The following is a 16596-nucleotide window of genomic DNA, read 5'->3' on the forward strand; positions in this document are numbered from 1 at the left end:
AAGGAAATCACCAAGGAGATGGATTTAACTCTTAAGACTTAATAGCCTCCTTTGGGGGTTCTGCTTTTTTTGGGAATAGAATATTGGAGCACAGCCAGACCAGTCCTCTGAGACAGGTTTTCTACTCAGAGTCTCAGACTGTGGCTAGAAGTTGTGATTTGCTTGGTCTGAGGAATTTTGTAAATTCAAGGTGTCATCATGTTAAAATTGGGAGAATTCAGGTAACACGGAGACTTCTGACTTCTCTAAAGAAGCAGAAGTGTTGGCAACGTTAGGCTGTCATTGGTGCATGGCAACAGCAGGCGAGAGCAGGTGCTGGCCGACCCGTTAGCTGAGGCACACCCGCTCCCCCCTACACACGTACCCGTGCATCCCCCCTCCTGCTTGGGTGCCCTCCAGGCAGGGAGGATCCCACCATGGACCACCGCACCCCTGTTCTCCCTGCCACTCAGAAGCAGTCTAGACACACACTTCTGGATCAAAGTCAGCCCGGAGAGCCACGATTTATTCCTGCCTCTGCCTTCACACAAACACAAAAGGCTCCTCCCCATTTACTAAAACCAAAGAATGTCAGCATTAACCCATGATTGAAACTTGTGAAAGAGGAGCTCAAGGCAGCTTTAGCCTTAGCATTCCACAGCTCCTCATTAGAACGGGGACTTTTTGTGACTCTGGGACAGCTGGAGACACATGACTGCATTCAGAATCTCATGCGAAGGGTGCCGGCCTCGAGGACGCAACTTGTGGGATTCCTGACGTGCTCCTCGGACTTGGGGCAGGCGTGCTGGGTGTTCCACACCACAGCACGATGGCGAGAAGGACCGGGCCGTCGGGAACAAGGCGGTGGACAGTCACCGTCTGGGCCAAGGTCCCGCTGGCCCCAGGCGAGGCCAATTCACTGGCTCCAGAGCAGAACCAGCTAAGAAACAGGCACGGCCCCGGCGCCCTCTCCCCCACGCCATGCAAGTCACACGCTCTGCCGTGCTGGCTGCTCCCCGGGGTACACGCCGACTCTCTCACGGGGCTTCACGGTGAGGGCCGCCGTCTCCTCTGGGCTGCACTGCGTGGAACTACGCAGAATATGCTTCAGGGGGCTTTGGAGTCAGAAAACACTGGAGCCCCGCGAGGCGTCTTAGATAGCATCTGCTCCAGGGTTCCCAACGGAGACTGCTCTTCAGAATCACCTAGAACACAAAACCCAGATTCTGAGGCTCCAGATCCCACCTCCGCAGCCTACCCCCCAAAACACACACAGTGATTCTGCTGACCAGTCAGGTTTGGGGAACCACTGATATCGTCCGAACCCTTCACTTCTGTTTCTGAAGTACAATCCTGGGTTAAGTAAGTTTTCCAAGGTCACACAGCTGGTTTGGCAGGACTGGGCTTAAAGTACGGGTCTCTTGAATATAACCCAGGGCTTTTTCTACAACACACCACCTCCTGGATGTACCCATGAAGGGAACGCCAGACGACCCCAGAGGGTCTGGGTAAGGAAAAGGCTAAGAGGCATAGTCTTTGTGCATGTGAAGTAACCCCAGATAGTTTCCCAAATATTGGCTCCCACTGTGGTTTATGACTCAGATGCCATAGTCTCATGTCATCTGGGCAGGAGATTCTGCTTCTGGCTCTATAATTACACCAGTTTCACTTGTCCTTTGAGAGGTCAGAGAAAGAACTGTGCATGTGTGTATAGACTTCTCTGTGCCTCCGTTTATCTCTATAGAAAATGGAGAGAATGGCGGCACCCTTACGCCTGCCTCTTTGGAGCTCTGCAGACCTATTGCATGACCACACAAAGGCACCCTGTGATCCCCTAGGCAGAGAAAGAAGCCTTCCGTATCCACACAGAGCTAGTCTTAAACTCAAGGCCACTCTTGCCACATTTTAAATAGTTCTATGTCAGAATACCACTGTGACTCCTCTAGCTACCCTGCACGCCCTCCAGGAAGGGCTGCTCGTCTCCTCCTGGTCTCTGGAGGGCTGGTGAAATATTTCCTGTGGGTGATCTTGGGAGGAGCCCCAGTTTTGAAGGACTAAACAAGATTTAAAAAATTAGATACTACTACTAGCAGTGAATAGCTGGCACTGAGTTGTTATTAAGTGCCAGGCACTCTGCCAAACACTTCACATGCATTTAATCCTCACTACAGCCCTATAAGTGAAGTGTTATGAGTATTCCCATTTTACAGACGTGGAAAATGAGGCTCAGAAAAGTTAACTTGCCCAAGATCACGTAGCTGCTAAGTGACGGAGCCGTGATTCAAACCCACATACTCCAGTCTCCAGGGGCAAAGCTCTGATAAAGGGGGTGGATGAACAGGTCACTGTCGTCATGAGGTTAACCCTCCACGTGACACTGCCTTGTACTTGCCAGTGGAATGTCACGCCCTAATGCAGCTCAAGCCAAGGGCATCTTGGGCGCTGCAGCTGTGACTGTCTGCTGGGATGTTCACAGCTCCTTCCGTTCAGGGACTGCCTGACCCAGCCTGACCAAATTAGAGCATCTAATGGGCATGACATAATTTGACATGTACATTGTTAGCTGAACCCCTTGGGAGATGATTTTAATAGAGACAATACCATGCTGTGAACTATTTTGGGTCACGGAGCCCTTATTCTCTAACTCTTGCAGGAAAAAAGAATTGTGCCGTGATAAACTGAAAACCCCCAAGAAGCTGTTCCAGGGTCAGGAGAGCAGCAGGCTAGCTGGATTGGCAGAGATTCTTCCTGAGAGTTTCAGGGTTTTCACCCTCATTTCCTAGCACTTTCTCCCCCAAACATTCCCAAAACCCTAGTTAAGAACTGCCAACTCTATCCATCCTCCTCCTAGAGACTCCCTAACCAGGAGGATTCAGAACCCCAGTCAAAATCCAGCACTGGTAAGACTGCAAAACAGGCACAGCTTGAAGCCCCCATATGCACCCCCCATCCTGCTTTTCCCTTTCTCAGGTGCACAGAACCAGCAATCTACCCAGGGCCATGCTGAGGGACCATGCAGGTCCACGCTCTCTGGGCATCACCCGATGCCCAATTCCTAGTCATAGCAAGTCTTCCCTGTCCTATTTCCCATGCCCTCATACTTGCTTCCTGACCTTCCTAAAGAGTATGGGCATCCCTGTGTGCTAGTGCCACTGATACTCATGGCTTAATATGTGCTCATCCTCTCAGGCAAGACCTACTGACTATGACACGTAACCAGCACCCAAGAAATGTTTAGTGTTGAATTAATGAATGAAAGTAAGAGTAACAGTTTCTCTGGCAATCCCATGCCTTACTCCCAACCGGTAAGTTCAATACTGGTTTTCAGGCTAATAAAAATGAATTTGGGAGCAAAAGACCGTTGCCTTTTAAAAAACTGAAGCCCTTGAAATAACACTACTTGAGAAGGATGACCAGGAGAGATATAGAGCACATGGTGGCCTTCCCATATGCATTTCTTTCTTCCCCTTCCTAGCAGGGCCCCATACTTCCCAGCCATGCACTTGGGAAGGATTAACCTAATTGCAGTTCTCTGGGCAGACCTCGGTCGGTTCAAGCCATCCAGTCGGTTCCATTGTCCTAGCTACCCTAGCCACAGTGATTGGCTTGGGGATGGCCACCTGGTCCAGATATAAGGAGATTTTGCTTTCGTGATCATTAGGTGGGACAGTCTAAGAATAAAACCATGGGAGACTAAGAAGAAATGGAAAGACACTGGGTCTTCATTGGCTTGTCCAGCTACTACATCTGGCCTTACCTAAGCCCACTAAACCTCTGGTCTTCTCAATTACATAAGCAAACAAAGCCTTTTTTGTTTAAGCATAATGAATACATAATACAATAATACATAACCCCTTGATTCCTTTTATGATTGAGCTCAGAGACTATTTTGTCAAGTTACATCACCCTTATCTTACAGCTTATTTAACTTAAAAAAATAAACATACCAAAAGACAAACAAATGAAATCCCTAATTTTTCACTCTCTGGTCAAAGCCTTCCAAAGATTCCCTAGGCCTGTGATGTCCCAGGTGAAGGAGGAAATAACAGTGGTTTCAATAAGATAGAAGCTTATTTCTCTCTCATACAAAATAAGGCTGGATTCTGGCTGGTATGAGAGCTACAGTGTCATCAAAGTTCCAGGTTTCCTCTGTCTTTTTGTTCTGCCATACTTAGCATATGGCTTCCATCTTGAATTCACTTCACGGTCCAATGTGGCAGCTAGAGCTCCAGCCATCACATTGATCTTCCTGTTCCAGGAAGGCACAGGAGGGAGAAGGGAAAAAAAAAAAAAAAAAGATGACATCAGTAGTCTAGCCCCTCTTAAGGCACCTTCACAGAAGATCAACCCAACAACTTCTGCTTGTATCTCAATGGCCAACCCAGCAGCAAATGTGGCTGACAAATGTCATCTTCCAGCTGGGCACATTGTCATCCAGTTTAAAATCTTGGTTGTGTTATGAAGGAAAAAGGGGAGAGTAGATACTGGGTAGGCAACTAGCAGTTTCTGCCCCACCCCACTTAACAACCAAACCTGGCTTCAGTGTTCGGTTCTTTTTTTTTTGAATTTTATTTTATTTTATTTTATTTTTAATACAGCGGGTTCTTATTAGTTATCTATTTTATACATATTAGTGTATATATGTCAATCCCAATCTCCCAATTCATCCCACCACCACCACCTCCGGTGTTCATTTCTGTCGCTCGGTACCTGCTCCTCCAAAGAGACCCCCTGGTTCAAGCTGCAATTACTCTCTCTGCAGACCCTTAACATCCCAAGTTGGTCCCCCCTCCACCCTGCCCTCCACCTGCCAAGGATCTTCTGACCAGCATCTTCTGATTTATCCAGTTGAGAAGCACTTATTGAGCCAATAAATAAGTAAATTAGAACACTTTAGTCTTTCATTAGCATCTTGGCTTCAGTTTAACTCATAGCACACTTGACCTTCTTCTCTGTCTTGCTCTAGTCAGACCCATTCGTACTTACCCTTCTTCATTCACCAGTCTCCCTTGAACTATGTTCTTTCCGACTTAGGTCTGCTCTTCAGTATCAGTTTCTAACTTCTTTCTGACATTAACGTTCTCGGTCCCATGGGTAAGAGCCTAGGGCAGCAAGGGCTATGGTCAAAACAGCAGCTGAGTGGGGGCTGGTCTGCAAATCTTCATGGGTGACAGGGTGTGATTTTGTCTGGGGACAGGTGACTGAGGCCAGGGCAATGACTTCTTTTTCAGTTCTCCCAAGGCCTTCTGACCCGTTCTTGTACATTTCAGATCCCACGGACAGCATTGCAGGCCTCAGTTAGCAATGAACAGCACACACAAGGCAAATCAAACAATAATAATGAAGTGAATTATTGCCTTGCTAGAGGCAACACATCTGCTCCTCCGTATATCACCTGCACAAAAGCAGAAAAAAACAAGAAAAAAAAATCAATGTCTGATAATGCTAAAAAAATGTGTTACCTTGAGTCCTCATATAAAATTAAATTTTTCCATTTTGATTTTAATTATAAACTGAAAGCTATTGTAACTCAAAAATGTACATTCTCTTATGTCTTTTCAAATAGCAACATCATTAGGCAGATGTCAACAATTATCCCCAATTGGATTTTTTTTTTAAGTTCTTCAGAGGAATGGATAGGTTATTCTTTAAATCCTTGGTTTAAAACTAAACCTATGAGACACAATATTATAGGTTTAACCAAGAGGGCTTGACTTTGGATTTAGAAAATTTAATTGATCCAGTCATCCCTTTTATTAAAGCTATCCATATATTTTTAAACCAAAGAATTGTAGTAATGCATATTTTAGGGCCAGAAGCATTCATCATCTTGACGACCAAGATGATGAAAAGATTTGAGAAAAGATTTGAGATCTAAGACACTCTGTTACTATATTGAAAGGTCAGGTAAAGAAATTCCAAGGGAAGGTGTCGGCATATGTCCCCTCTGCTTTTTAATTTCCAATGACAGACAGTGACATCACCATTCCAAACACTTCCCATTTGGATTAAACAGAACTTGATTCTCCAGCATAAACTAAAAAGAAATGCATCTTGCTGAAAAGCGAGTCTGTACTCAGGTGTCACACCACCATCAGCGTGACAGGATCCCCACGGAAAAGCAATGCTGGGAGTGACTTCACTCCCTTAGAAGCACGGTCACCAGTACCCAAGGATGTCAGGGGAACTGGTTGGATCTCAGAGGACGTGTCTTTTTGGTGCAGGAGAGGGCATACTGAGGAAGGCAGATGCTGAAATGGATACGGCTTATCTCAGAAAGGTGGAGAGGGCTTATCTCAGAAAGGTCATTTGAAGGAAAATTTACCCAGGAATGACATTCTCCTCTATCTTGGAGTAGAAGACCAGCCTGATACCGGCAGCCCTACAACCTGGGCTTCTTTCCAGGGCCGCAGCTCCCCTACAGGCGGTTGAGCAATGTCACCCTGGCAGCACAGAAACCCTGGACAGGCCTCTGAGACTGGGGAGTCTGACCAATAGCTCACCGATGAGAAATTGCACTGTCCTTGGAGACATTGTCTTGCCTAGACTTTAAGAGCCTCCCTTGTCTTTTCCCCTCCAGTATACCACAGCCAGATTTCCTCTCCCCTTCCTGCTGTAGCATTTTGCTCCGAGGACCTTGAGCCACAAAGCTAAGGGGGTGTGTGTGCATATCATTTTACACAAGAGGCATAGGTCCTGTACAACTAGCTGTGCGATGTTGGGCAAGTCACTTAACTTCTCTGTGCTTCAGTTGCCACAACAGTAAAGTGGGGATTATGATTGCGTTCACCTGAAACGACTGTTAACCAGCATTCAGCGAAATCCTACTGGAAAGTGCTGAGGAACAGTGCCTGGCTCATAGAGCTCCACAAAGGCTGGCTGTCACTGCAACTGACAGGGGAGCAGTTTCTCCCTGGGTATCCACTGCAACACACGTTTGCCTCTCCCAACACGGGACAAAGATGATAAGAAAGTGAAATGTCTCACTTGGTCTAGGAATCTTTTCATTTCGTCAGTGGTTCCTGAGTTATCAAAAGATATCTATGTGTGTGTATGTAGATTCCTTTAATTTCCTAAAGACTATGCTGATTTGGTTACTTTTTAATCTAATGGTGAAAGGCTATGTATTCAGCCGTTAGGGCAGGCTTCAGGAACATGTGGATAAAATGTAACCAGCGTTATCTTGGTTCAAATTCCTTTTTTGTGGCCAACTGTTGTCTCAATGAACCTTCGCAGGGTTTTTGTTGGTTTTTTTTCTTAGTTACAGCAGAGAATAAAATAAACACATCCAGGCCTTCTCACACAGATGTAGGCTGACGCCCAATTAGGTCTGTGGAGGCCTCATTTTGGCTCCCTGGTCACCATGCCGAACAGATTTCATGCATGTTGAAGACAGTCCATTAGTTCTTGGCAAGGAGAATCAAGTTTTCAAAGCTGCTTTCTCTAACAAGCTCCACTCCCCACCCCCGCTTCTCATACACAAAACCTTGTTAAAGGGGAGAGGCTCTCCCCCAGTTGTGGAGAAGAGAGGTCAACCCCATCCAGATCACCCCGAGAGAGATCACCCCGCCAGAGCCTTGACAGTCATCATCTCCAGGACGGCCCTGGACTGTGCTCCATCATTAGATTCCCAGGGCACCACCCAGAGTTAAAAATCTCTCCTTCCCGCTCAGGAAAGAAGCATTTTTATTTCAAAATCATACAATGAGAGATTTGAAAAGTAGTTTGCAACCTTCTCTGCCTCTAGGGAAGGCACGTCCATTCACGACCGAAATGTTCCCTCAGTGCATTAGGTGTTGCATTGACTGGGCTTCTGACCTCTCACGGTGCAGCCGAAAAGGAAACAAAGCCGTTTTGCCTCTATCTGTTACAATGGAAATGTAAGCCATGATGACATGGGTTGAGCCAGGGTTCTCAATGGAATCTTTAGACTGGTTCCTGGGAGGAAAAGCCAGTAGGTTTCTGTTATAGTACCAACTGCCACTGGGGGTGGGTTCCTTGACCTAAATGTGCTGTGAGCAAGGCTTCCCTTCCCGTAAGGGAGTGAGCACTGTAGTGAAAGGTGCTGAGGACCAATATTCACCAGCAACCAGCATTGTGGAGCATGGTTACCATGGTAACACTGTCAGCCCCAAATGACTGTCATGAGGTGAAAAAATTATCTTAAAATAAATGAAACCAGAAAAGGTATATTTATCAACCTCTTAACAAACACCTGTCTGTATGCAAAGTAGAACCTCTTCCTTAAGCTACAGATACTAGAAGATTGGGAGAAATTTCATGACATAAACATTTTCTTAAAAGAATTGTTATTCTCACCCCCTAAAAATGGTCGGTAAAAATAACGAATACAGATTTATTTTAAAAAACAGGGAGAGTTCTAAGGAGTGATTGGCCTATACACTTAGATATTATGCAGTTATGACATTAAAATTCTGCACTAAACTACCAATAGTTTGTTTGAAATTTGCAGAATGGTACTTGACTGGGAGTTTTCTTCTAAGTTGTACAAATTATTTCTGGCAGGACCAATGAATGAAGTGTCATAAAATGTGCTACACAATGGGAAAGAGATATTGGTCACACAGCTAAAAACACGCGGGCACAGTTTTTGCCCTGCTCTTGCGTAGCTCCATGTGCGCTGGCCTTTCCTCATGAACAGAACCACCATTTTATTTAGAGCAGCAGTGTGTCCAGCCAGAATACCCAGTTTCACAGCCTCCCTAGCGGTCAGAGGTGGCCAGGTGATGCAGTTCTGGGCAGTAACGATAGGCAGAAGTCCCGGGGGTGGATATTGTTGGGAGACAGTTCTCTGTGGTCTCTCTCATTTCTATATACCTTGCAAGCAGAGGCACTTACTGATAGCAGCAGAGTATCTTCCCAAGGATGCTTGCATAGCATACAGCCTTGGAAGATAGAGATGCTGTCTCTCCAGAGCAAAGGGGAGGCTTGCTTAGAACCTTGGAAGATAGGGATGGTGTTTCACTCCAGAGCAAAGGGCAGGCCTGCCTACTGCCAATTGTGTAAGTGAACCTGAGTTCAAGGTTCCTCTCCCGTGAGGCAACCCACTGAGTGCACCGGCATTCCTGTGGGCCTATCTGTGCCACCCCTATGGGACTTGAGGGTGAGGAGAACCACAGCAAATTGTGCTGCTTGCTGTGTACTGAGTAATAGTGCTGGCTGCCTCTGACCTAGGAGTCTCGTGACTTCTGCCAGCAACCATGGCAGGCTAACTTCTTAGCTTGCAAACAGGATGAAACCTCAGGCCCTTCATTTTTCTTGGTTGGATAAAAAAAGAAAAGTAGGAGAAAGCTCTTGCCCCGTGGCCCTCTTCCTTTCTTCCTGCCCTAAGGTACAGCAACCATTTGGGGACCACGTGGTGACAGCATGAGGACACAGGTCTGCATGCTAAGGATGGCAGAGCAAAAAGATGATGAACCTGGGTCCTGATAGAGAATTACTGTGCCAGCCCTGGGTTGCATAACTTCAGGCTTGTTATATGAGATGAATGAGCCTCTACTTACTGAAGTCAGTGTAGTTTTTCTCCAAGCAAATGCATCCCTGGAGTTTGTATCAAATATAGTAATTACATAATAGTAATTGTGTCAAACATACCCAACTTAGGGCACGTATGTTGCTACCTTCCTTACTTCTTGATCCAGATTCTACCTTTCTGTATATTAAAATTATTACATGTATCTTTTATAAGTTAATTCAAATCCTTTTGGGAAAATCAGGGAAAAGTCAATTCAGTAAGTACAACTTAGTCCTGGGCCACATTTATCCCTGAACTATGAATTATCCCTTAAGTTATTTGTCAAGAAGCCAGTAAAAACAATAGGACTATCTCTTTCTGGAAACATCTACCACATGCCATGAGGTCTGTTTAGTCACCAGTATGTATCCAGCACCCAGCAAAATGGCTGGCTCATAGCAGGCCCTCAAATTCGTATTAACCAAGTATTCATGAAAGGTCTCTCTTTATCAGATGTGTTGGTTATGCCCCCACAAAATTAAGATTTAACACAGAGTATTTCAGTATATTAGGTCTGTCGTTTGACTATAATAAGCGTTTTAAGAAAAGACCACAGGTCAACTTCAAAGAAACAGCTTCTTATCTTTGTTCCTTATGACTATAAAATGCTGCATAACTTAACAATGGAATCCAGAGAATCTGTTCAACCTTGAAAACTGGTGCAATAGGATACCAGAAGTAATACCAATCATCCTCAGAGATTAGCACATCTTTGAATGTCATGTACACAAATGATTTTTAGAACATTAGATAAAATTTGAAACTTGTGTCAGGGGACTTCCCTGGTGGTGCAGTGGTTAAGAATCCGCCTGCCAATGCAGGGGACACGGGTTCGAGCCCTGGTCCAGGGAGATCCCACATGCCGCAGAGCAACTAAGCCCCTGCGCCACAACTACTGAGCCTGCGTGCCACAACTACTGAAGCCCGCGCACCTAGAGCCCATGCTCTGCAACAAGAGAAGCCACCGCTATGAGAAGCCCGCACACCGCAACGAAGAGCAGCCCCCGCTCGCTGCAACTAGAGAAAGCCCGTGTGCAGCAGCGAAGACCCAATGCAGCCCAAAATAAATAAAATTTAAAAAAAAGAAAACTTACCAGAAAAAAAGAAAGAAACTTGTGTCAGGTAGAAAAATCAACCAGTACATAAGATGAGACTATAGGAGGGCAATTTAGTACTTTACACCAAAAATAGAATAAACCAAAAGATAACTGTGCATGATGAGTTACAAATATCCTAAGTATTATTTTCAGTATATGTTATGATTCCTAGTTTCAGTTCCAAACCTAAATTATATGAAATTATATATGTGTCCTCGGTATGATTTCTGTTTAAATATCTCTCCAAACCAAGTGAAATACCATTTCACACCCATTAGGATGGCTATTATTTTTGAAAAAAAATGGAAAATAGCAAGTGTTGGCAGGATGTGGAAAAAATGGAACCCTTGTGTGTGCCAGTAAGACCGTAAAATGGTGAGGCTGCTATGGAAAACAGTTTGTGGTTCCTCAGAAATTAAACATAGAATTACCATATGATTCAGCAATTCCATTCCTAAAGAATTGAACCGGATACTGCACACGAGTGCTCATAGCAGCATTATTTACGATGGCCAAAGGTGGAACAACCCAACTGTCCACCAGCCTATGAAGGGATAAACAAAAGGTAGTAAATGTATACAATGAAATATTGTTCAGCCATAAAGATGAAGAAAATCCTGATACATGCTACAACATGGGGGGGTCTTGAATATATTATGCTAAGTGGAAAAGGACAAGGACTGTATTATTTTTGTCCCAAACCACAAATATTGTATCATTCCCTTTATATGAGGTCCCTGGAATAGGCAAATTGATAGAGACAGAAAGTAAAATGATGGTCACCAAGGCCTGGGGAAGTGGGGATGGGAAGTTGTTTGGGTACAGAGTTTCTGCTCGGATTGATGAAAAAGTTCTGGAAATAGTGGTGACAGCAGCACATACCCTTAAACATAGTTAAAATGGTCATTTTTATGTTGTGTATATTTTACCACAAGCAAAAAAAAAACCAAAAAAATCTATGAAACAAATTAAACCAAAAAGATGGGTTTTGTTTGTTTGTTTTAGGAAGAGCAGATAGAACAGATTTTTAAATTCCGTGTGAGTTTCGTTTTCTCTGTCTTTGCTCTCTTTACGCCCTGCCTGCCAGTGCTAGGAAGCAGAGTGACGAAGATGCCCCCAAGACATTGCCATGGCCTCTCAGGCTGTGGGTTTGAGTGGTCATGTGCCTCAGAAGGTCTTATGTCGTTTGGAACGCTATCTAGTTCGGCAATTTTATTTCAGTGCTTCAACGCTCAGGAGAGCATATCATTGCAGCTCCCCTCCACTGACCCCTCAGGTTTATGTTGGGCCAGAATTTGTTTGTGAAAATATTATTTTAGGATTCCTTCCATTCCTATCATCTGCTTATTTTCCTTCCTGCATATTTCATAATGTAGCATAGAGATTTCTGATTCAGCAGTTAAAACAGTCTGTGCATTAGTTATCACTTCCTTGTGACCCACTTTATACACCATTACTCATTCTGGCATTGAAAGTCCAGATTTAAAAAAAAAAAAATTCCTGGGACTAAAGTATGTATCTGTTGGAACAAAAAGGAAAGGGAAAGATACTGACTGAATATCTACCGGTAGCATTCAAAGCACCCCAAAGTGGGCTTCCCAACTCAGCCCATTTCCTGTCCCATTTACTCTCCTGCAAAAGCTCTCAAATTACACCCTCTTCAGTTATTCCACACCCACAGTCCCACTTTTTCCACCTCCCCTACTTTCATTTCCTTCCGAAAAAATACATCTCTATGCCGAATCCACCAAACCTTGGTACACAATTAAAATTCAATACATAAGAGCTAATGTTATTCTTATCATTCTAGTTTTGTCTTTAGGATAAATTCCTAGAAGTGGGATTACTGGAACAGGAGTGTACGTGTTACTAAATGGGATATATAGAAACGATGTGTACAACTTTCCAGTTTTATAAAAGTGTCTAAATTTGACTGCTAGAGATAAGGATGTTTATTCATATCTGTAACACTAGGTGCTTGGGAGGATATATACCAAGATATTAGCAGTGGTCATCTCTGGGTATTCTCTGTGTTCTTGCTGCATTCGGCCATGGCTCACGGGCCCAGCCACTCCGCGGCAGGTGGGATTTTCCCGGACCGGGGCACGAACCCGTATCCCCTAGCATCGGCAGGGGGACTCTTAACCACTGCGCCACCAGGGAAGCCCGAAGAAGCTTGTTTTAATGCCTGGAAGTTAACACTTTTTCTCCCAGGAGACTCCTATTAAAATGCAAATATATTACCTGGGAAAAGCACCACTTTCAACTTGAGATCAGCAGCACACCCTTCCCCCAGGTGATTGATCCTGGCCCTGAAGGAGGACAGATGGAAGGACTGGGGCAGGGCTACCATCCCCCGCAAGGACAAGTCCACAATAAGAGTGATGGCAGTGGGGGTCCCAAGAGCTAGAAGGCACAGCAAAAAAGATCAGATGCTCAAGGAAAGGAAACCAAAAACCAAAGCCATGAGCAGGTTTCTAGAGGAGTGCTTGAGAGGGAATGGCTGCCTGCTCTCTGAGATGGTGGATGTTCAGTCTGGGGGCAGAGGAATGAACCAATGGACCTTTTGATACCTCCTGCACAGTTCTATGAAAAGCCAATTACTGGGTGAAAAGAAAGATCATGAGACTAGAGATTGCTTACTTGCACACACCTGTGCTTCTTGGCATATATTTTAGAGCAGAAGGTTATCGTTTATTCAAGAGAGCTCCAAAGGGCTGGTAAGTAAATCACTCTGAAAGCAATTCTGAGATCTCCGAGTAGATAGATGCTACGAGAGTTGGCATTAAACTGACGCGTTAAAATGTTTTCTGTATGAAAACTTTCCTTTTTTGATTATCTTATTTCATAGCTGTATTACTTTTGACCTTAGGGCTGCTTTTAGAAAAGCAAAACCCTCTACATTCCCTCCAGTATACTTTCATACCACAGTTGAAATCTATGTTTTTGGAGAAATGCTGTGCGAGACTGATATTTCTGAAATGGAACTTTGTTCTTTTGACTTTTCCAAAATTCTCTTAATTCCAATTTAAGACAGAAACACTTTTTTTCCTACAGCTCAGAGCCACCGCTGCCCAAATCAGAGTCTAAACTTAAAATCGAAATTCAAATTGTAAGAAACAGAGATTTCCTGTTCAAAAAGACAGGGGCTGGGTAGAAAAGAGGATGCTTAGGTTGTCAATGGAGACAAACAAAGGCTGACACTGTCTTGCATTTATCATAACAGAAACTAAAGGGAGATGGGAGACTGAAGGGAAGGGGCCGACTAGTCTGTAACCAGTCTTACATACTCTTCCTCCACCAGGCCCCTACCTCCGAGGAGTCTCCGGGATCAGCTCTTTCTGGACTCTGTCCTTGAAGGAGACAGGTCCAGGGGGTGGCTGGGCCTTCTGCTCCCTGGGTGAGGATCTCAATGCAGATCTGGTTGTGGAAGGGCCTTTCTCTCTGGCCCTTTTTTTAAAAATTTATTTATTTATTTATTTAGGGCTGTGTTGGGTCTTCGTTTCTGTGCGCGGTGAGCGGGGGCCACTCTTCATCGCGGTGCGCGGGCCTCTCCTGCTGCGGAGCACAGGCTCCAGACGCGCAGGCTCAGTAGTTGTGGCTCACGGGCCTAGTTGCTCTGCGGCATGCGGGATGTTCCCAGACCAGGGCTCAAAACCTTGTCCCCTGCGTTGGAAGGCAGATTCTCAACCACTGCGCCACCAGGGAAGCCCCTCTCTCGCCCTTTTAATAATTCTGGAGGGAAAGGAAAGCGATCCCCCAGGCAGGCAAACCTGAACAGCAAATAGAGAATGGGATGCGCAGGGGAAGGAAGGGTGGTGGGAACCGCTGTAACTTCCCTTTCTCTGGCTGCGTGGCTGCTGCACTCATCTGTCCTGGATCCTCTTTGCTACTCTCCTACTAGCTCCCCATCAGGGTATCTCACCTACCTCTCCAGCTCCAATCTGCCTTAGTGCTGGCGTTTCCCAGATCCAGACTCCTGCATCCACCCTCCACCGGGACATCCCATTAGGCATCTCAAACCCGACCTGTCCTGAGCGAACTCTTCACCTTTCCATCTAAATATGCCCTCCACCTGGATCCTCTTATCGCAGCCTCCTGCGATAAGAGATTGGGGTCTCTGCTTACTTACACCAGAAACCTTGCCCACCCAGCCACCCTCCCCCATCTTGTCAATTACCAAGTCCTCATTGCCAGCTTGACTCCTAAGCCACCCTGACTACCACCTGAGACTACAGGCCACCTTCACCTTTCAGGGAATTGGAGAGGCAGCCTCCTCCTTGGCCACCCTGTCTCAACTCTTGTCCTCCTCAAATCCGGCCCGGATGGTTTTTTGAACCAGCAAATCTGATTCCATTTCAAGCCTCTTTCTATGTTCCCCACTCCCATGCAATATGTTCACAACCTAAACTTGGCATTGGCGGCTCACAATTCTATTCAGAACGGCAGCTTTTTAAAAAGTTACATTATGAACTATTTAAAACCCACAAAGAGGCATAAAGGATATAACAACACCCCTATCCATCCCCTAACTTTAGAGATAAAGCCTTATCTCTAAAACAGCCGAAGCTCCCCATGGACCCCTCCTCTCCCTCCTTTTCCCCAGAGGTAACTGCCATTATTCCTATGATGTCTTTGTAATTTTCCTTAACATGGCTTCTTTATTTCATTATAACTTGTCATTCTTCCTCAGGAGCCTCTCTTGCTGGTTAGATTTCAGTGAAGTCCAGAAAATGCTATGAAGAGACCGTTTAAAAAGTTGCCCCTTCAGGCACATTCTCAGGCTCTCAGGTCGTCTCTCCTTCTCCTTGCAGCTCTGCAATGCGATGCTTGAGTAATTCACTGGGTGGGAGGGGTGTGGGGATTGAGAGGGTAGGAGGCAATGTGCTCAAATCCATACCACGTTCTCCAGATCCTCACTGATCCCGCTGTGGGGTGGCTGGACTCAGCCTGTTCAGCTTCCCCTGCCACTCTGACTCCAGGGGTGCTATGCCATCCTCTCCTCCAGCCCATGGCCTGAGAGGTCCAGGCTTTGCTGCGGGCTCCCCCCTGCCCCCTTCACCACTGCACACCCCAGAGTAGGCTCTCTGATTCTCAACTCGACCATCTCGCATAAGATATGGGAACTGAAGGGGGTTCAAGGAAGCCAAGCTCCATCCCTTCCTCTGCCTAATCGCACTACTCTGTTTCACGCTGATAAGTTGGGGCAGTTTGAGAGGTGTTTTCCTTTCTGATCTCAAATATGAAGCAGGGCAAACGCCCCAGGTCTGGTGTTCACGTCAACCTCCCTGACAAGCAGACGAGGTTGTTCCTCATCTGTACCCTTCTTACCTCTGTGGTAGGTAGTCTCCGAAGAGGACCACTATTAATTCATCTCTCCCTGTATGTGCAAACTGCTCCTCCCATCCAGAAGTATAAGCTATTTCCTCTCCCTGACTCAGGGCTGGTCTTGTGACTTGCTTTGATCAACAGAGTGCAGTGGAAGTAATGTTCTGGTACTTCTGAACCCAGACCCTAAATGTGCTGGAAGCTTCCTCTTCCTCTCAATTGGAAGCCATCTGCCATGTACCCTGAGATCATCGTGCTGTGAGGAAGACCTGCCTAGCTGCGTGAAGAGGCCAGGGAGAGAGGGAGAGAGAGAGGCCCAGCCAGCCCTAGCTAGCTCTTCTATTTATTCCAGCCAGGCACCAAACTTGGGAGTTAAGAAGTTTTCTTACGCGTGAAGAGGCCAGGGAGAGAGGGAGAGAGAGAGAGAGAGAGGCCCAGCCAGCCCTAGCTAGCTCTTCTATTTATTCCAGCCAGGCACCAAACTTGGGAGTTAAGAAGTTTTCTTGGGGACTTCCCTGGTGGCGCGGTGGTTGGGAGTCTGCCTGCCGATGCGGGGGACAAGGGTTCGTGCCCCGGTCCGGGAAGATCCCACATGCCGCGGAGCGGCTGGGCCCGGGGGCCATGACCGCTGAGCCTGCGCGTCCGGAGCCTGTGCTC

At 45.9% G+C, this 16596-nt stretch overlaps 1 long non-coding RNA gene across 3 annotated transcripts in view; it reads right to left on the reverse strand.

Annotated features, from left to right (window-relative positions):
• Positions 1 to 479: 479 nt before the first annotated feature.
• The window catches only part of LOC112390808 (uncharacterized), a 20645-nt gene continuing 4528 nt past the window's right edge, over positions 480 to 16596 (reverse strand). For 2 of the 3 annotated variants that reach the window (XR_003001349.1, XR_003001345.1), the window contains 3 exons: positions 4966 to 5374; positions 3927 to 4228; positions 480 to 1184 (listed from right to left, as the gene is read on the reverse strand). This is a non-coding gene — a long non-coding RNA (uncharacterized LOC112390808). The remainder of the gene's footprint in view (positions 1185 to 3926; positions 4229 to 4965; positions 5375 to 16596) is intronic. The other variant, XR_003001359.1, reaches the window with a different exon arrangement.

This window comes from Neophocaena asiaeorientalis, unplaced genomic scaffold (genome assembly GCF_003031525.2).
Source record: "Neophocaena asiaeorientalis asiaeorientalis breed wild unplaced genomic scaffold, Neophocaena_asiaeorientalis_V1.1 scaffold233, whole genome shotgun sequence".
NCBI lineage: Eukaryota > Metazoa > Chordata > Mammalia > Artiodactyla > Phocoenidae > Neophocaena > Neophocaena asiaeorientalis.